This window comes from Bos indicus x Bos taurus, chromosome 19, assembly GCF_003369695.1.
Source record: "Bos indicus x Bos taurus breed Angus x Brahman F1 hybrid chromosome 19, Bos_hybrid_MaternalHap_v2.0, whole genome shotgun sequence".
Lineage (NCBI taxonomy): Eukaryota > Metazoa > Chordata > Mammalia > Artiodactyla > Bovidae > Bos > Bos indicus x Bos taurus.
In genome coordinates, this window is record NC_040094.1 from 49,569,151 (window position 1) to 49,591,123 (window position 21,973).

Genomic DNA, 21,973 nt, shown 5'->3' on the forward strand with positions numbered 1-21,973 from the left:
GCAGAAGAATGAAACTGGACCATTTTCTTATACCAAATATAAAAATAAGCTTCAAATGGATTAAAGACTTTAATGTAAGACCTGAAATCATAAAACTTCTAGAAGAATACACAGGCAACACACTCTTTGATATTATTCTTTTAGATTCGTCTCCTTAGGCAAAGGCAAAAAGAGCAAAAATTAACAAACAGGTTCACACATTTTAAAGACTGCTGGGCACAGATAACATCAGAAAGCCAGGTACAGTGGCAGAGCTCAAAGCCAACTGGACAGCAAGCAGGGAGATGCTCAGTCTGCTTTGAACCTCGGCCAAGAAGTCAGCAGCAACTTCATCTCTCCTCCTGTTCTTGCCACAAGAAAACTGACAGTAAGGAAAAGAGGGCACCAAACCAAATAAGGCCAGATCACCTCCTCAAAAGGCCACTGACACCAAAGTCCTGACTCTTCAAAAGGTCCTTCAAAATCATCACAGTCTCTGCAGAGAAGCCTCACTGAATTCCACGGCCTCAAAGACAACTGTTACTCCCCCAAATTCGTGGCAGTAAAAATAATGGCAGGACTCATCTCAAATGCTTCCTCCTCAGAAAGACCTTCTTGACTACCTTCTCCAAGAACGTCTGCCCATCCCTTTATTCTCTTTATTTTTCAGAATACTATGTTATATGGCTACTTACTTCTTCCCCTCACAGAATACATCTCTATGTAGGCAGAAACATAGTTTATTTGCTGCTGTGACCCCAGTTTTGTACAGAGCAGACACTTAAAATATTTACTGGTTGAATGAATGAATGAACACTATATATAATACCTAAGTAACTTGTTTATGTCCTTTTCAGAAAATTTCATACAGTAGAGAAGATTAAACCTGTCATTTACAGTTGAGTATATTTTTAGAAACTGGGCATCAGGTTTTAGCTCCTGAATGTAACATATTATAACTGTTGTTATGAACAAGTGAGATCTAATTTAAAACCCAGATCTTCTTTACTCAGTAATACCCTTCCCAGGAACATAAGCCTTCCTAAGGACTGTGGGCATGGTCCCTCTCCTCTCACAGGACCACTCTGTACCTTGTTTCCGCTCAGAAAATGCATTTCTTTTAGGAAACCTGGTTGTTGTTCAGTCACTAAGTTGGATCCAACTGTTTACGACGCCAGGAACTGCAGCAGCCAAGCTCCCCTGTCCCTCACTACCTCCTGGAGTTTGCTCAAATTCATGTCCACTGAGTCGATGATACTATCTAACCACCTCATCCTCTGCCGCCCTCTTCTCCTCCTGCCCTCAATCTTTCCCAGCATCAGGGTCTTTTCCAATGACTCAGCTCTTCGCATCAGGTAGCCAAAGTATTGGAGCTTTAGCATCAGTCCTTCCAATGTATATTCAAGGCTGATTTTCTTTGGGATTGACTGGTTTGATCTCCTTGCCATCCAAGGGACTCTCAAGAGTCTTCTCCAGCACCACAGTTTGAAAGCATCAATTCTTTGGCACTCAGCCTTCTTTGTGATCCAACTCTCACATCTGTACATAACTACTGGAAAAACCATACTGTTGACTATACAGACCTGGATGCTGTGTCAAAGATAAGGATCCTTCAGGACAAGGGGAAATATTGAGTGGTGCTGAGTTCTTAGACCTCAATGGCATAAATAAAGGCTCCTCTGCAAGTCACCATCCACTGAGGTGGCGGGAAGGGGTCAGAAGTGGAAATGAAAGAAGTGCTGCTAACAACAGGACTCCAGACCTGCGGCTCCGGGCCTGCCCTTGTGTCAGGCTCCCAGCTTGCCTCATACAGGAAGGCTGTTGGAATGCACATCTGAAGCCAGGACACAAATCCAACAAATGCAGTTTTCTCAAGGTACTTTCTTAAACACATATATTCTCAAATGGGAGAACTCTGAAGTCATGTTATGCCATAATAAAGCAGGCAATGCCTCCTTTAAAACTAATGTAACAAGCGATTTACCTAGCAAATTAAAAACCCACTGGGTCAAAGGCTGTATCTGTCTTTCCACTCTAAGGGAAAACACACATAGATAACTAGGGAAATAAATGCAGAGTTGGTACTGCTTTTCTACATAATTTGCCCTTAGACAAAAAGAACCTTCTCCCCAAAGTCCCTAATGGGAAGTACTGGGCCTAGCTCTGCAGGGGAAGGGAGCTACACCTTCCAGAAGCACTACTCTCAGGTCACACGACTTTCTCAGAATGAGGCCTGGCCGCAGCTTTCAGCCCTGTTCAAACTTACTGTCCAACAACCCACAAGGTACATTTTCAAGCCATAGCCTGAACCCTCCAATGAAAAATGGTGTAACAGCAGCAAACTCCCTTCTAAAATTCTCTCCAAAAACTTGCCTCTTACTGTAAATCAAGGGTTTTTACGTCTACATGCAAAATTGATCTGTGTGTACATGTGTGGTTTTCTAGAGAGATCTCATAGGGTTCAGAGACTCAAAAGTGCATGGCCTAAAAGCAGTTAAAGTACCACTTAAAGGGCAGCAGAACTTTTTCCTTTGGGTTATTTTAGGAAACGAGTTTCCCTGATGGCTCAGCAGTAAAGAATCCACCTGCAGTCCAGGAGACTCAAGAGATGCAGGTTCAATCCCTGGGTTGGGAAGATCCCCAAGAGAAGGAAATGGCAACCCACTCCAGTATTCTGGCCTGGGAAATCCCATGGACAGAGAAGCCTGGCGGGTTACAGTCCATGAGGTTGCAAGGAGTCAGACACAATTAAGCATGCAAAGCTTCTCAGAGCCACTGCCGGTTTCTAACAAGTTAGGACCTGCCTGGAGTCAAATACTTTTTCCCAGGAAGTATACTAGGAATCGGCAGTAATAGCTACCATGCTCCTTTTGTGGTGCAGATCGCCCACATTCCTGGGGATGCCTGAGGACAGGCCGCCGGACCTCACAGCTATGACAGCCCCTGAAATCAAGATGGTGAGTCAGCGAGGTCTGCACTGAGGATGCTGATTCCTGAGTTTGCTTTGGACTCCTGGATGTTGACATTTTCCACTGCAAGCCGGTAACACGTCATAATAATTTACTGGGTTTTTGTTTCTTTTTTTTTTTTTAATTCAGAAACACATTATTTTATCCAGCTTTCTAAGCAAGATCAAAATTAATGTTGAGTCTTCAATGCTTCAGTACATCACTCAAGATACAGGACACATCTCCATAGAAACTTTCCTCCCAGGCAAGTTTTATCTTCGACTGAGCATTTCTACATCAAAATGTAACCCTAAAGTCATTGTTTCCACTGGTCTCTGACCCTCTCAACACACTGTGTCCTAGATTAAAGAATTTTCAATATTCTGTAAGAATTAATACTTGTACATTTGCCCTCCCATTTAAAAATTATTTTTTTTATTTTTGTTTTAATAAACTTGTTCTCTGTGAGGTTTTTCTAACATGGAAATTTAAATATACTACAGATTACATAAACTCTCCACTTCCGTCAGTCCCAGATGCTGGACCTGCTGATCACACACCGTTTGCTTCTACAAGCCATGGAAGAAAGTGACTTTGTTACTCTAAAATCTCATTGTCATTTCACGTGTACCCAGTTACCAATGTTCTTTCACACAAATGGCAATTTTTGGTCTTTCTTCCAAAAATGTGACCAAAGGTACAATGAAAGGCTGAAAATTACTATTTTCTGCTTGTTCTCCTGGACTACCATCTCCCTCTAGCATTTCTTCTAAACCAAAAGGTACCATTGTATTTGGAAAATAATCAAGTTTTTAGAAAAAGGTACCTTTACGCTATTATTTCCAGAATGACTTAGATAACACCAAAGGGGAAATTACCATCTGCTGAGAAAATTGTAAAATAATTTCTAATTCTGTTTGCTATAATTTGACAATTCCATCTTAAATAGTCTAGAAAATGTACCATTGTGAGATGTCTCAAAGCCATTATCCTAATTGAAATCTATTTAAATGGACTAGTCAGTTTCTTTTCAAGTCACATAAAAGCACACACAGACCAAAGATCCTGCCTATTAAATCAAGGGGGGGATGGTATGCCTGTAAAGTACATGTTGCCAAAGGAGTAGGATTTTAACCTCAAATACCTCAGCCATCTATCATGGCATATGTAAGCGGTGGTCTAGAGAGCTTCACAGGCCGACATACATGCAAAATGAAGTATTGAACAGCCCTCCTTTTTAAAAAATCGAAGTCAGGAAGAGCAGACATGTTCTGTTCATCAGGCTGGTTTTCACTCCCGAGTTTTTGTTTCCCACATGTTTTACTGTTTTCTTTAAACAGTAAACAGACCTTTCACTTCTCTGCATTCATAGAAAAGTGGAATGGAGAATCCCAAACAGTTGACTTGGGAATGCACTGCATTTTTTGGATAGCTTTCCATTAAAATGGGACAGAGGAGGAGGGAGGTAAACTGATCGGGGTCCCAGGTACAATGGGGAGAAGGAAAACATAGGGGCTGGCGAGAAATAATTCACCTTCGGGAAACAGAGCCAGGGCCATAACTTCCTCTGTATTTACAATCCACGGTGCTGACTCTTCATTAATTTTAGATGAGTTTCACGGTAGGTTTTTTGTAATTACCAACAGCTTGCATTACTAGCACAGGAGCCGGCTCTATCAATTAAGAGATCCAGTTTCCTAAGCAGAGCCTCCCGGATTACATGCCCACCTTCACATGAAGGTGTGTGCTGCCGGGGAGCTACCGAATCCTCAGAAGTAGCAAGAGAAGAAGACCTTCCTCCAAGACCCCTTTCAGGGCCAGATCCCTGACCCCCTAGAATGCTGGGGGAGAAATTCAGAGAGGGGAAGAAACTCAAACTACCAAAGGTAGATGATGATCACCTTTGACTGTAAAGGTAACAGGGTTCTGCTATAATAATGCACGTCACCAGTGCTGTCATATATTGGTCCGCCCCTGGAAGAACGGTCTTTTTTTTTTTTTTAAACTTTTTGGCTGCACCGCATGGCATGGGGGAATCTTAGTTCCCCAACCAGGGGTCGAACACAAGCCAAGCCCCTGGTAGTGGAAGCACAGAGTCTCAACTGCTAGACCACCAAGGAAGTCCCAAGAACGGTCCTTCTGAAAGCAATTTCTTCTGTCTTTTCTGCCTCTAGCAAAACTAGAATAAGGAATATAAAACAGAATCATACTTTCATAAGCAGAGCTCATATCCTAGGACACACATGAGATCCACAAGGAAAGAAGGGAGCCAGTGACAGTGAGGGCAGGTGTGGGTTCCTGACCAGTTGGAGGCTGCAAGAGGAGATTGCTGGACTTCAGGCTAGCAATGGTAAGCTGAGACCCAAGGGGCAGAGTCAAACAAGGCTGCAAGGCTCAGACTCCCAGTTCTCTTTCTACTTCAGGGCCCCCTTTCTGGCTGCAGACCAAGAATCACCAGACCCAACAGAAAAGCCCACGAGAGGGAAAAGATTAACTTAGAAGGCATTAGGATAAAAACAGAAGGAAGAAAAGGTGGTATAAAAGAGATAAACCCAAGAAAAGAGAAGCCCTGTGAGAATTTAGGGGGTTGAGGGGGGAGACTGGGGCACTGATTAAAAGAAATTGACTAAGGAAACCAAGGAGAAGATGTCTTGGTATAAGACACCTGGTTCAGAGGACAACTTTATCAGTGCTCTCCACAAAGGACATCTTAAGGATCTGAGGAGGGCAAAGAGGCCAGTAGTGAGGAAAGAGAATCTCAGGGGTCCAGGCTAGCCTGGCATGACTGGTGAGGAGAAGCCAGGCTTGCACACACAGACTCCCACCCGCTGGGACCCTGGAGCCTTTGTTCCAGGTTCTCCCTCTACTCTGAATTGGTCCCTCCTTTCTAAAAACCTGGCTTCAGAGCTTTTTAGACGAAACATAAAGCAACTTTAGAGCTGGAGCTCTTCCTTAACCTGATAAAATCAACACCCCGGCCCGCCACCACCATCACTGTCACTGCAGCCAACGCACATGCGCAAATACCCCCACAGGATTTCACATTCAACTCGTGAGAAGACAGAGACTTCTCCCTTCCCCAGCCCAAAGTTAAAAACCCTGGCTGAAAGAACTCAGTGCACTGTTCCTAGTAAGGAGGGTGGTAGTGTCTTGATCCACACCCCTCTGGTTGGTGGGTGCAAGCTCTGTAGGCCATCTGAGAAGGCTGAGGTTCTGCTCTAGCAAGACGACACTGGTCTAGCACCTCCCAAAGCGCCACCAGGACTTTGTGCTCCTGGAACCAAAACCTTACTGGGAAAACAGCTGGTTACTTTCTAGACACTCCACAAATAGCCCCAAAATGGAAAAACAAATGAAAATTCCAAAACATACTTTAGTTAAAAAAGAAAAAAAAGAAAAACTGGCACGCTGGCTTACAAACTATTACCCTGGGAAAAGAGAATCTAACTAACCACTTTTTAGGGCTTCCCTTGTGGCTCAGCCGGTAAAGAATCCACCTGCAATACGGGAGACGTGGGTTCAATCCCTGGGTTGGGAAGATCCCCTGGAGAAGGGAAAGGCTATCCACTCCAGTATTCTGGCCTGGAGAATTCCATGGACTGTATAGTCCATGGGATCACAAAGAGTCAAGCAGGACTGAGCGACTTTCAACCATTTTATAATTAAGAATTTATCAGGTTTAACTGCTATTCAAATACCAGCTTTTAAGATTTTTGAAATGCCATCTTTAAAAAAAGAATGGCAAAGTGGGTAGGGACTTCCTTTAGGAGATTCACAGAAGACTGGCACTCACGGAGAGTCCAGGCCTGCCCAGTGGCAGTCCCCAAGCACAGCCACTGTCTTCTGAGCAGTGTCATCTGCTGAATGCTCAAGGGATCCTTGGAGGATCAGCCCACACTAACTCAATATAGGGATAACCTATTTGATAAGCCCTTTCTCAAGCCTCAAAGAATCTGGCCTGAAATCATCACAGTTTCCAGGCTTCCCATTTGTCTGGCCGGACCACTCAGTCCCTTAGCAACAGCATCACACCACTGAGAGATACTGATGTGACCCCCACAACCACAGGCAGGAAAAGGGGCCGACAGGGCTGAACCACATACCTGCCCCTGTCTCACTGTTGCCAAAACAAGAAACCAAAAACCTCTCATTCATGCTTCAAGTACCAATTTGCTCACCTGTAGAAAAGAACTCCTAAAACAGAAAAATGTGGCCAAAAAAAATACTCCTTTCTTCCTGAGCTTGAGCACCCCTCTCACTCAACACTAACCAATTACCGGAGCCCACCTGCTCTGTGCTCACTCAGCGCAGAGGTGGGTGAGAGGCCAGGAGACTCTGCTGCTGCACTTGGGAGGAGCCCAGGGGAGGCAGGACAGCATTTCTGGGAAGGGAAATTGAAGTTAACAGGCCAACAACTCTGACAGATAACATAGAAAGATTAAAATTCTCATCAAGCCCCAGTAGCGGGAAGTTTTAGAAAACAGTTAAGTCGGCAATTTCTGGAAGATTTCTTCTTAGCTGTGGGTCAAAATGTATATACTTTAAACATGTCTTACATTTTAATTTGTGAGATTAACACTCTGGCATTATAAATTTACATAGTTGGAAGAACCTCTTGACCATCTGCCCCAGAAAACCCTGGGCCCTGGACTTGTTCCCTGTGCTGCCAAAAATGACTCTTACCACCTAATCCAGAAACTCAAATTGTGCTTTTTTCCTTCTATGAGATTTTCGTACCACAAATCAGACCTCATGAAATAAAATTTCACTGCAGGCTATTAAGCCTCTGCCAACACCCCTCTCGATCACAGTCAAGCCTGAAGACAAAAGCTCAAATGACCAAATGAGTTTGATTTCAGGCTCAGAGCATGATCAATAGTCATTTCTGTTGGGAGTTTTAGCCTTAAAAAAAAGATTAATGTTCCTGCTTTACTATAACCTACCCTTCAGAATCGAGCACCACTCATCACCTCCCCACAGACATTAGCCTACCCTGGGAAATTAAAACGAAAGCAACTCCTTTCCCCTGGGCTTTCCACCACTCTTGACTTATTTTCCATTTCGATCTTGCCTGTGAACTTAGCCAAAGCCCGCAGCTCCACCTTCCCTGAGGACGGCTCCCTTCAGACTTCCTAGCACAGGTACTAGGAGACCCCACTATTTCTATCCTGAACCTGGGTGGGGGAATGGGAAACCGATCAGGGGCCACACAGACTAGTCACTGCCCTGGGCTAATGTTCCCGAGGTCACTAACAGACATCTGGACACGAGGATACGGACGGCCTCCCTTCCAGCTCAGATGAGGAGCAGGTCCCTCAATTTGATCAAAGGAAGCAACAAAATGAGGTAGGAGATGCTCAGCCCAGTGACTGCAGGGTGGAGAGCAGGCACCGTGGAGCCGGCCTCCCTACCCTGAGCTCTCTGCCTATTGCTGGCCGCAGCCACAGGTCCCCTTGCTGTCTGCATGGCTTCCCCCTGTCCTCGCTGTCAACCGCCTTTTCCTCATTTGTCACTGTTAGGTCCCAGCAGGACCGCACACACACACACATACACACACTTCCCTTTACCTGCTCTCAGAGGTAAAATGATCAGCAAGGTAGGGTTAGAATCTACCACATGGTCCACTCTGAATGGAATTCACCTTATACAAACATCTGCTTGGTCCACTACACCTGCCAGGAGGCGTGTTTTAAAATCTGTCTATGAAAAAAAAAAAAAATCATTGCCTCCTCAGTCTGGCAGGCAGAGTCCTACAGTGACATAACCTGGCCTCTACTCTATCATCATTGAAACGTTCCCCGCCAGCCTTCCACGATCAGGGCACACAGTGAATCTCGCAGAGGGTTTTCTTTTAGAGCCAGGTGTACCCACACTACCTGGCTCTATTCTAATCCTCCCTCCCCACCAGATCATAGTTACCCGGCTGAGCTGTTCAGGCTTCCAGGGCATGGAGGTATCACCTGCTCACCCTCCACCAGTGGCGTTCTCAACCAGCTGATGCCAGTTCCCACTTGGGAGTTCCTGGGCACCACTTCAGTACCCACACTGCTGCTAAGTCACACAGGTCTCTATAGTCTCTGGTTCTGCCATTTTCCTGGACACTTTTCTGTCCCCTTAATATTCAGCTTGCTGCTGCTACTGCTGCTGCTGCTAAGTCACTTCAGTCGTGTCCGACTCTGTGCGACCCCATAGACAGCAGCCCACCAGGCTCCCCGGTCCCTGGGATTCTCTAGGCAAGAACACTGGAGTGGGTTGCCATTTCCTTCTCCAATGCATGAAAGGGAAAAGTGAAAGTGAAGTCGCTCAGTCGTGTCTGACTCTTTGCGACCCCATGGACTGCAGCTTAAAGCCTTCTTAACCAGACTTGCAAGACTCCCAGAAGACATATCACTCTGGTCTTCATGAAATACCTCCTCTCTGGTTATTGGAGGCTCTGGTTCAGGGAACCAGTCCCTTCCTTCCAAAAATAAAAACAAAAAAACACATTTCCTAGGAAACCAGCTAGTGACATCCCATCAAACTGAGAAAACATCCCAGTTTCTCTTTCAGAATCACAAAAGTTATAGAAGAAATGTAACCACCATCTCTGCCAAGGCCTTCCATTTCCTAGCTAGAAATTCATGGTTTCTGGTGAAGATCCAGGTTTCCCCTGAGTCTCTCCCACATGACAAGAGGATCTGAGGAGCACCCGCAGGCTCCTCCCCTCAGCTAGAAGTGGCCCAGGAAGAGGGCGTCTCCTCACCGGCAGGGTCAGGACCTGCCTCTGTTCTTCCCAGTGGCTGGAAGTCTCTTCCCGGACAAGGCAAAACTAGAATCCCCTCCCACTGCTGCCAAGAGTGCTTCCCAGGTGGCTCAGCGACAAAGAATCTTCCTGCCAATGCAGGAGACGAGGGTTCAATCCCCAAGTCGGGAAGACCCCCTGCAAGAGGAAAGGGCAACCCATCCAACCCACTCCAGTATCCTTGCCTGGGAAATCTCACAGAGGAGCCTGGCGGGCTACATACAGTCCATGGGGTTGCAGAGTCAGAGGTGACTGAGGACAACACTGCCAAGAACTCTTTTTAGGACCCACCTGGCATGATTTTGGAGTAGCGCCACCACCTGTGGGACACAGCCCAGGGGTGCCAATGGGAATAAGAGCCATGGAGGAAAGCGAGGAAAGAGAGACAAACATGAACAGGGCAGAATCCCGACTCTAGAAAGACAGGAAGACTACTACATCTCTGTCTGTGGGTTGTATACGGAAGACTCCAACGGTGAGTTCTTAAATCGGGGCCCAGTGCAACTAAGCATATACTCAGTGAGAGTGATGCCTCCTGAGGGCAGGGATAGGAAGTTAGACAGGGGACCACCCTTAACTCAGCAGGCAAATGCTTTTCAAGTGTGGGTCAAGACATGTTTCTCCTGTGAGACAGTGCTAAACCCACCAGACAGCTCCAACCACAGATTCCCATGGACTATCCCTCCACCCTCAGTCCCCAGCCTGGCCATTTCCCTTCTCAGGTTATCCTGCTCTAAAAACTATGCAATCCTTCCAATAAATCCAAGTGTTAGAGAGCATTATTCAAGGTCACCCATGTTCCTAATATGCTTACACTCATTCATTCACTCACCCAGCAAACATTTAAGAAGCTCGTGCAGCGGGTCAGATGCTGAGCGAGGCACTGGTATATAATCGTGAGCACAATGGATGAGGTCCCTGCCCTCCCAGAAGAAGTGGGAAAGCAGATGTCTCCTAAAGAATACGTCACCACAACAGCGAGAAGTGGTGTAAAGAACAAGAGAGAAAAAGGGAGCGAGGTGAGGAGGTGGAGCTGCTTCCCGAAGAGGGAGATGCACGGTGGTTCAGTTCCTGAAAGGCTGAGCTCTCTTCCAGCTGGGAACAGAAGGGTCATGGACTGTAATTAACTGAGAGGGGAGAGTCCTGGGGCCAGGCCACAGCAGAGGCAGGCGGGGGGCGCTGAATCACACAGGACTTTGCAGACGAGGTTCAGAATGTGGCTCTTATCCTGGGAGCAACAAGAAGCCTTCCTAGGATTGGGAACAAGGATGTGGTGTGATCATATTAGGAATTGTTAAGAGAAAGAGACCACTCCGACTGCTGAGGGGTGAAGAGATTAGAGCAGAGGAAAGCGGCTGTGAGAAGAACGGGGGGAAGGCTGCTGCCACCTTCAAAACCAAGAGAGTTGTTTGGACTAGAGTGGTGGCAGTGAAGCTGAAGAGAAAGAGAACCGTTCAAGAGATGTTTAAGAGATGAAAATAACAGCACCTGGTAACGGACGAGATAAGAGCCAGCTTGCATTTGCAGTGAAGAGAAATGTCAATTACCTCCGGCAGCAAATATTGGCTGTATACACTCCGCAGCTCACTGGTATTACACTTACTCCCTTTGGCACCTATTTTTCAGAATTTCTAGACAAATTTAAAGCTCTTCTCCTTACTTGCTCTTAAATCCATTCTTAAAAACTGTCATCCGTTTTTGAAACATATTTATTTAGCATGTACTATGTGCTGGGGAGGAAAAGGTGACTACGACAGCCCAGGCCCTTGCATGTCTCCTCTGAACCTCTAAACCCCCCTGGCAGTGAATGCAGCTACCAAGGGTAAGGTCACCCGACCACCTGAAACCTTCATATGAGCCACTCAACAGATTCCCGTCTACCTCTTAGAAACCTTCTGTGATGCAAGAGTAGCACAAGCGCTTTGCATTGGAGAGAGTCACTCCTTCTTTCATAAGATCTGAGCCCTGGAAGACATCCCGCACCAAATCTAACCTCTCAGGTTACTGAGCTGCCAAAACCGTGCTCTCAGAGGAACACCATGAACCCCAAGAGGCAATTCTTCCTTCTACAGAATCAAACTCCTTTTCTCTAAAATATACCGAGTTCGGGACCTACACAAGAATTGTGCTCTCTCATTTGTTGTCCAAATTAGTTTCTGCAGGATTTTTCCTATCACAGAGATTGAACAGTGTAGCTCCAGGGTTTACGACACCATCAGTGTGGCCACATGGAGCTCTTTAACTGAAAATTAAGATAAAACATCAGTTTCTCAGTTGCACTAGCCACCTTGCAAGGTTTGATAGTCAAGGCAGCCAGAGGCCACCATATTGACAGCACAGATGGAGCACATTCTCAACGCTACAGAAGGTCTGTCGGAAAGAGTTCTCTGCAGGTTTGAGTTCTCCTTAACACACACACAAAAGTTTAACAGATAGAGACTTTCAATACATAGCTGTGTCCTCCTTGATTTTGTAAGTGAATGCTATAATCTGGAGAAGGCAATGGCAACCCACTCCAGTACTCTTGCCCGGAAAATCCCATGGACGGGGAGGAGCCTGGTAGGCTGCAGTCCATGGGGTTGCTAAGAGTCAGACGAGACTGAGCGACTTCACTTTCACTTTTCACTTTCATGCATTGGAGAAGGAAATGGCAACCCACTCCAGTGTTCTTGCCTGGAGAATCCCAGGGACAGGGGAGCCTGGTGGGCTGCTGTCTATGGGGTCACACAGAGTCGGACACAACAGCAGCAGCAGCAGCTATGAAGTGAAGTGAAGTCGCTCGGTCATGTCTGACTCTTTGCGACCCCATGGACTCTAGCCTACGAGGCTCCTTCGTTCATGGGATTTTCCAGGCAAGAGTACTGGAGTGGGTTGCCATTTCTTTCTCCAGGGGATCTTCCCAACCCAGGGATCGAACCCAGGTCTCCTGCATCGCAGTCAGACGCTTTACCGTCTAAGCCACCAGGGAAGCCTTAGCAGAAGCTATAATCTGAACTTAATATACACCAAAAAATAGTGCTTTTAGTCAGTCTCATAGTTTGGGGTTTGTGTATATTTTATTTGCCAGGAATGTTGAAAATAACCATGTGATTCCTTGTGAGGAAGAAAGGGACCAGTATTTCACAAGCCACTGTGAAGACTGTCTTATTCTTTCCATGTATGCGTGTGTGTGTGTGCGCGCGCACGTGTGCGTGCACGCTCAGTTGTGTCTGACTCTTTGTTACCCCCATGGGCTGTAACCTGCCCAGGCTCCTTTGTCCATGGAATTTTCCAGACAAGAATACTGGAATGGGTTGCCAGTTCCTCCTTCAGGGGATCTTCCTGACCCGGGGACTGAACCCGCGTCTCTTGTGTCTCCTGCACTGGCAGGCAGGTTCTTTACCACTGCACCACCTGGGAAGCTTCTTTCATATATATCTTATATATTGCCCAATGCAGGTGATATTTTTAGTAAATACACAGATTATTTGGCCATCTAATTTTGTGCCTACTTTTCATAGGCAAGTCTATAAGGGGCTTGCAAGAAATGTTCGTTTCAGATTTAGAATGGCAACCACTAACACCAGTCCTGTAATTATGTCCTGTAATGATGCAGCATGCAGGAATTTCTCTAGCACCACATCTACCATGTGATTTTATATCCCAAAGACACATTTATACTGTGACAGAAAACCCAGCAACAATGCTTCAAATGTGAAACAACATGGGAACAAGATTGGAAAATGTTGATAATTACTCAAACTGGGTGACAGATACAGGAGGCTCATTTTTTCTTCTTTACTTTTGTGTATGTAAAATTTCTCTCCAGAATAATGGACTTTTTTTTTTTTCTCAAGGAACTAATGCACTTATACACAAATTCAATCTGTTCTAACACATACTATGGAGGGTAATTATAAACTTTGATAGGGCTGGGTGCATAGCATTTTACCAAACCTCTCAAGTCAGGCCAAGAACCAACCTAGCCAGCGACCTGTTTTATGAAGTTCTCCTCCTGTGTGATCCCAGGCTGTGGTGGGCATCAGGAAGCACTGCACTGAGCGTCTTCAGAGGCCGGGTTCAGGTGGGTTCTGTTCTCAGCTGCTCGGAGCTGGCATGCTTACCACCTGACAATAAGGCCACTGTCTGCCTCATCTTATCGGAAGAAAAGGCTGATAATCGACTTCCCTCCCCATCCCAACGCTAACGCAGATGCCCGCAGACTGAGGAACAATGCTTCCAGTCCACCCCAGCTTTCAGGTGAGCCCTGCCCGCGCTGCAGAGGCCCCACGGCAAGCGCTGCCCAGCAGCCGGGCTGTGGCTAGCATGTGGCCGCCCCACACCACGCCACACAGGGACGCCTCCAGTGGACATGTGCAGGGGCCATCTCGGTCCCACCTGCCGCCCTCTGGCTACTTTACACCCAGGATGATGGAAATGTGGACCCAAAAACACAAGCTCATCTCCTTCCAGGCCAAGTAAGTCAGCAAACCCCTGTAAGACATTCCCATGGTGCCTCAAGCACTGACAGGCTGGGAGTCCCAGCCCTTCCCCTCCGCTCTGTGATGCACCTGCCTCTCCTCCCTTCATCCTCCTCTGGCCCCTCCTCACCACAGCCACACCGGCCACAAGCCACTCCCTCCCTTGAGGCGCCTTCCCAACACTGGCTCCCTCCCTTTATTCTTTCTCAGGGCCTGTTTTTCTCCTCCCTCAGAGGAAGGAGATTTCCAACTTCTCACCATTTAATGTATACAACACACACGTCAGTTGACTTGTTTACTGTCTAGACTACATAATGTGCTGTGTGCCAGCAGGAAACACATCTGTTTCGCTCCCCGTTGGATTTCTTTCCAATGCTAAGCACAATGCTTGGCTCCAGACACTCCGAGAGACACTTGTTTAATGAGTGATGATCGCTGTTCAGTCAGTCCTTTCAGTGGTAAGATTTTTTAATTTTGTATTTCCAGCCCCAAATGATACATAGAACCATCTTGAGGAACACTGCTTAAAAGACAACATTAAGTGTAAGAAAGGACTTAAAATTGAGAGAGAGAACAGGCCAGCTTATGTCAGCTTTAAGTAACAAACGTGAAATGAAACTTACGAAATGCATACTCAGATTCTCAAAGGTTATCTGCAGGAATAATCCTGCAAGGATGGGGGTGGGGTGGTTTTAAATCTCAAAACCTAAACAAGCTGAAGAGGGCTCCTCTTGCCCTGTCCTGGTCTCAAATGTTAGAATAAGCCCGGGAGGGGCTCAGTGTGTCCAATCATCTCTTTGGGGGGAAGCCCTTAGAACCGATCTTCTGGGCAAACCCAACAAAGGTCACTAGGTTGTTTCAAAGCCCACCCATCAGCCACTCCAGCAGCTTCTTCGCAGAAAGGCCAGATTCTTCTCTCAACAGTCCTATCTATGCTCACAGTGGCCTGGCCTGTGGCTTTTGCTCACCAAAGAAAAACCAAAGAGGACTTGAGTCTTCTGCAACTCCTATAGGGGTCGTCCTTAAATTTAACAAAGTTCTCCCAACACACAGCAGATGTTCTCAAGGAGAACTCAGAATTTAAACTGGGGTCAGTACACAGTAAGAGGCTGGGAATGTATGACCCCAAAGCAAAGGGAAATCTCACTTTTTGAACTGAGAAAACTTCCAGGGAACATGGCTTAGAAGATTTCAAAATGAGGCAGGGTCCACCTGATACAACCACAGAACTCACACTGGGGAGCAACATAAGCCCGAGTTCTAGTCCCAGCCATAAGCCCTTGTCCTCGCTGCATGATCTTGAACACGTTACTTAACTCTGAACTTCGGCTTTCTCATCTTAGAATAAGATTGATACTAGGGTCTACTATTCATAAGGGCTTCCCAGATGGCGCAGGGGTAAAGAATTCGCCTGCCGATGGAGATGAATGAGACTGGGGTTTGATCCCTGGGTCAGGAAGACCCCCTGCAGTAGGAAATGGCAACTCATTCCAGTATTCTTGCCTGGACAATTCCATGGACAGAGAAGCCTGGGGTGGGGGGGGGGGTGGTCCATAGGGTCACAAAGAGTCAGACACGATCGAGCACAAGCATTCACAGGATGATGTGAGGTTGAAAAGTGGGGCAGTGCCTGGCACACAGCAGTTCTCCATAAATGACAGTGCTCTTATTGTTCTCACCTGCCCATGTTTTCTCATTACAAAAGCACTAGCACAAACACGCACCTGAGACTTCAGGAGTCCTTTCCTTTCAAACATTTAACTTCTCAGATCCTTAAATTCATAAACTCACATAATCAACGACACTGTACTGGAGGGAGCGGGAGGAGGAGACTAAGAAATCAAGTCTGCACTTTGAAGAGAACTTCAAGGTCCAGAGTGGGGAAATGAAGTGCCCAAGACACACATAATAACTGGAGAACCCCCCAGAATGGCCAACGGGTCTCTTAACACCAACTGCAGTACTCTCTGCACCTCACTCAGAAACTCAGGGTTTCTGTACCTGCCTCTGAGCACCCTTCTGATGAATGGGGCTGCATAGACACTTCACACGATGCAATTAAGCATCACAAGGAGCTTGGCCAGAGGCAACATGGAATCTTGCACAAAACCCTGAGATGCTTTAAAATTCACACATAGTATTCACATCAGCCCAGGTTTCCAAAGTTCTCATAAAGATAGTTATTTTTAACTTGGGATTTGAAGTTGACAAAGAACTTAATGAATAGGCAGGGAGCTGTCTGTCCATGGCTGGTTAGCTCCTGAAGTTAATGCTTCTCACGGGGACAAGAGTCAGCCAAAGGACAGAGCTCCACACAAACTGGAAAATGTTCCTGCAGCCCACAGATCGTGGATTACTGCCTGGGCTCTGAGTGGCAAATCTTACAAGACGCTCCCTAGCTTCCCTCTAGAGCCACCTACCAGTTAACCTTACGTTCTGTCATTCGACAGCATCACGTGTTCCTGGCTCACGCTGTGCCAGGCACACAAATGACTTCGTGTAATCCTCACAACTACTGACAGAGAATGTACTAGCATGGTTCATCTGACCTCAGACCCCACTAGGACACCATTATTTTATGTTCGAAAAAAGGAAGTCCAGCCAACTACAAATGTCAGACCTCATAGATTTAAAAGATACTTTGGCTTCCCTGGTGGCTCAGACCGTGACAGCATCTGCCTACAATGCGGGAGACCCGGGTTCGATCCCTGGGTCGGGAAGATCCCCTGGAGAAAGAAATGGCAACCCACTCCAGTACTCTTGCCTGGAAAATCCCATGGACGGAGGAGCCTGGTAGGCTACAGCCCATGGGGTCACAAAAAGTCAGACACAACTGAGCAACTTCACTTTCACTTTCTTCTCTTTTCAGACATGTTAAGCTGAGACAAAGTGTATTGTCTTACATTTGTGGAAATGTGAACACTGTCCCATTTTACAGATAAAGAAACTGAGGTACACAGAGAAAACAGTTTGCCCAAGGTCACAGAGCTAGTAAATAGAATACAGGTCTGGGATACAGACCTGGTAAGACTGGTCACCTTTTCATGGCAATAAACTCAGATTTCCCACGTCATGTGAATTACCCAGAAACACACCTGACAAAGAGGCAGGACACAGGGGGCTAACACCCGCCCGGCCACCAGCACATCAACTACGGCAATTCTCTGAACACCCCTGAACCTGGCCCTTCACATGCCCAAGCAGGCACTGTGCGAGACTAGGATAACCTGCCTTTCTTCTGCGAAAGCAGCGTGGTATGCCACGGAAAACGTACATCTGGAATCAGAAAGTCCTACACTGAAGTTCTCGTTCCAGGGAATTCCCTGGTGGTCCAGTGGTTAGGACTCTGCTTTCACTGCTGAGGGCCTAGGTTCAATCCTTGGTCAGAGAACTAAGATCTTGTTCCACCAACTAACCAGCTTATGCCCTGGGCAAGCTACTGAACTGCTCTCAGTTTCCTCTCCTGTAAATTGAGACTGTGTGTGTGTGCCTGCGCGAGCCTGCCCGCTCAGTCACTCAGTCGTATCTCTTTGCGACCCCAGGTACTGTCCTGCCACGCTCCTCTGTCCATGGAATTTTCTAGGCAATACTAGAGCGTGTTACCATGTTCTATGCCAGGGGATCTTCCCAACCCAGGGGTCGAACCTGCATCGCTCATGTCTCTGGCATCGGCAGGTGGATTCCTTATCACGGCACCACCTGGGAAGTCCAACGTTGAGGCTTCCAGCACCAGTCTCCCTTAGAGGGCTGCTCCAGGACAAAAGAGGATATATTGGGTTGGCCAAAACGTGCGTTCAAGTTTCTCCATAAGATGTTATGGGAAAACCTGAATGAACTTTATGACCAGCCCAATATACACAGAGAAAGCAGCAATGGCAGAGCTGGAATTCAGCGAATGCTCTTTCTATAATGACCACCTTTTGCTCTGGGACAGAATTAAAGAACAAACAATTCCCTGTGACCTCAGCAATTCCCCAGGGGGACACTCTGGTGAGAATAAGGATCAGACAGAAGAAAGCTGACCCTGAGGGCCACTCAGGCAAAGAAAATGAACTAGAAGCACCTGGAGGGCAGGGACAGCTGCCTGACTTCCAAACTTCTGAGTAAACTCACTGACAGAGGGAAAGGTTAAAAAGAACTTAACACCATCAAACGGAGAAGGCAATGGCACCCCACTCCAGTACTCTTGCCTGGAAAATCCCATGGACGGAGGAGCCTGGTAGGCTGCAGTCCATGGGGTCACTAAGGGTCAGACACGACTGAGCAACTTCACTTTCATGCACTGGAGAAGGAATCCCAGGGACGGGGGAGCCTGGTGGGCTGCCGTCTATGGGGTCGCACAGAGTGGGACACAACTGAAGCAACTTAGCAGCAGCAGCAGCAACACCATCAAAAAACACTGGTCAACAGATATGAGGATGAAGAGATACCACATCTGACACAGAAAGCAGTCTTGGAAGATCCAGTTTGATACCAAAAATGACCTACAGGGGATTTCCCCACTGTCCTGTTTCATTCTTATGATAAGTAATATTCTGTGCATTTCACCTCTTTCTTTCTTCAAGAGCTTCAGAAAATCCTCATAAGTTATGAGCTTTGGGAGGGAAGGTGAGCCATATGGATGTAGAAACAAACTCCTGACCTGCCTTTTTTCTCCATCGTACCCAGAATGCCTCAAAGTTTCTGGCACATGGCCAACTCTCAACAAAAATTAGTTGAGTGAATATTTTTTGACTACATGCCATTTCACTGGGACCAGAACTCCCAAACATCCTATACATTTATCCTACCTAAAAGACTAACAACAGTCTTTCCTGCTTCTTTTCCAGACGCATTCCAAAACCATAATATCTAATATGCAAACGATACACTCGGCAATGCTGTTTCTCCAATCCTCTCACATGATGACTTTCTACTTGCTCTTCAAACCTCCAACAAGGCCCGGTCCCCTTAGTCCCACCAAAACCCATGCACTCTCTCTTCCCCTTCCTCTGTCCAGCCCTTGGGCTACTCGGCAGTTGCCTCAATTACCACCATTATCTGAATCTGTTTCTTAATCTCCTTCCTCTCAGGCATAGCACCTTTCCTGAAGATAAATGCAGGCAAGTCCAGTTCACCCACAGCTCTCCACCACCCCCAACCCTGAGGCCCATGTGAAAAAAAGAAACTATATGGCAAAAATCCCACTCTACCCTCATCATCTCAGGAGGCTGTTTGTTTTACATAAAGTTTAGCTCAATCACCAACTTTTAGAGGAATCTGAAAGAATGCCGTAATGATTTAAGGGTTGGGTAAGAGCACTCAATGGTAAAGCATCTGCCTGCCAATTCAGGAGACTCAGGCAGTTTGATCCCTGAGTCAGGAAGATCACCTGGAGAAGGAAATAGCAACCCTCTCCAGTATTCTTGCCTGGGAAGCCCCGTGGACAGAGAAGCCTGGCAGGCTACAGTCCATGGGGCCCCAAAGAGTAGAACCCGACTCAGCGACTAAACAGCAACCAGAGCTGACAAAAATGGCACTTTTGCTCTTTCAATACCTCCCTGGAGATAAGCTGCACGGTGTCACCCAGCTCTAAATCCACAAACCCAGACTTTCAGGAATTCCCTGTCAGTCCAGTGGTAAGCACTTTGTGCGCTCACTGCCTAGGGCCCTGGTTTGATCCCTGGTCCCAGAACTAAGATCTCCTTAGCTGGGTGGTCAAAAAAACAAACAAACAAACATCTAAACTCTGCAAACACTCCCCATTCCAGAGTTCAAGGACCATTTGCGCCTCCGTTTTTCCTTATTGGCTTCCATATAAAAGTTACTCATTGTTTTCCTTCCAGCTTACATCAGGCTCCTGAAAGGACTCCTTTAAAGCCTTTGATGAAAACCATCAAAACATGCGAAAGGCTGGTTCTTTTCAACGTCTGCGCAGAGCAGCCGCGGTGTCACAACCTAGAACTTCAAACACGAATATGGCAGCACTCCTGCCTTCATGGAGCCCACGCTTTTCCTCCAAATAAAAAAGTATGCCCTCCATGGGCAGCGTCTCTTAAAGACGGTAGTGACAAAGTACTTCACGGCTTTGGAGGAAGAGCGAGGGTGGAGACAGGCTTTGCCCTTACATTAGATGCCCTGTAACCATAACAACCGATGGTTTCAGTAACCATCAACCCACCGAGGGGCTAAGTTTTCCAAAAGGCATTTTCAAGAGGGGAAAACTCCCCTGCACCGACTCCCGCGTCAGCCAAGCGTTCTGGGGAGCGGTTCAGCCCATCTCTGATCCCACCGATTCGTTCCTGCGCTCACCAGCAGCAGCACAGCCTCCGCCGTCACACCCCGCGCTCCGGGCAGGGCACCTGGCGTTAGGCCTCAGCCCAATGTCACTTGTTAACCTTCCAAAACCCCCGGCGTTCGGAACGCCGTCGTCTCAAGTCTAAGGCACGCGAACCACCCACTGCCACCCGCGATTTCCAAGAGCTGGCGAAAAACCACCCGAGGAGCTGAGAGCCTCTGAAAGATCCGCTTAAAAGTAACTGCGGTTCTCGACTTCCAGGCGTTTCGCGACGTGAGCGCCGGGGAAGACCAGAACCCGGGGCCCCATTCATAAAATCACAAGCTGTTTTCCCTGTTTGAGTGTGGACGGTCCTCCCCGGCTGGGGCCGAGCCCGGAGCCCGTGGACAGCAGGCTGGTGGGCTGGCCGGCGGGCACCTCTGGCGGGGTCAAGCCCAGACCGCCCCACACCGCCCCCAGAGGAAAGAAGGGTGCGCCCGGGGGCCTCGCGGGTAGGCGTCCATGTCAACTTAACCCGGACCGTGACAGCGGGGCGGGGCCCTGGGGGACCGGACCCCCGCGCCCAGCCGCGCCAACGGCCGCCGGCCCCCGGACCCTGAGGAGCCGGAGCCGCCCCCAGCCCCGGCCTTCTTGGTGGGCGCTCCCTCCACCGCTCCGCCCGGCCCCGGGAGCGCTCACCCCGGATCCACTGGCTGCCTCATTGTACTGCGCCGGCGCCCGTGCTTCACGGCCGCCGCAGACCCCGCTCCGTTTCGGGCTCGGGCCGCCGTCCTGCCGCCAGCCCGCCCCCGGGGCACCGGCCACCCCGCCCAGCCGGCGGACCCGCCCCGCGCCCGCGGCCGCCGCCGCCAACCAGAGGGCGGCGGGGGCGGAGCCGGCCTCGCGCCAGGCCCGGCCAATCCAGCCCCTACCAGCGCGCCGGGAGCGGCCGCGGAAATGGGTGTGCGATTGGTCGGGTCTGTTAAAGAGGCCGCCGCCCACGGGGCTGGGGAGACGGGCGGCGGCCGGGTTACCTGGGAGAGCTTGGGTTGGAAGGGATGAGACCTTCTCTTCTCTCCGTAGTCCGGCAGCTTCGCTCTTCCCAACACTTTGCATTTATTAATTTCCGCTTCCTGAAGTCTAGCAACAAGTGGGGGACAGAACCTGCCTCTGTCAGAAAGAGAAACTGAGGTCCCGAGGGTCTCCTCGCTTGGCACAATGACTGGAATTTGAGTTTCATAGGGCCGTCCGACACGTGTTCCCGTCCAGTCCCAGAAATTGGCGTAAAAATTATCCAGCTTCACCTTGGAGAATTTTGTAAAACATTTAACACATATTCCGTGTGTCTGGAATGCGACTGGGGAAAATATGTATTTTTCAGCTCCCGTCCCCCGAGGTGATTCTGATGTAGGTAGTGTTGGTACAGGAGCCACATACAGGCAGTCACGTATTATTTCAAGTCGACTCCTCGTGGCAATGAAGTTCAAGTGCAACTGCCATAAATAAAGATAAGCTGTTCTTTATCCTCAAAAACAGAAATATGGTTGGG

At 47.9% G+C, this 21,973-nt stretch overlaps 1 protein-coding gene across 2 annotated transcripts in view; it reads right to left on the reverse strand.

The window, feature by feature from the left end:
• TEX2 (testis expressed 2) overlaps positions 1–21,268 on the reverse strand; it is a 114,352-nt gene extending 93,084 nt beyond the window's left edge. Inside the window, exon 1 of one of the 2 annotated variants that reach the window (XM_027517676.1) lies at positions 21,124–21,268. The gene's annotated coding sequence lies outside the window, so the exon portion shown is untranslated. The remainder of the gene's footprint in view (positions 1–21,123) is intronic. The other variant, XM_027517675.1, reaches the window with a different exon arrangement.
• Positions 21,269–21,973: the final 705 nt, after the last annotated feature.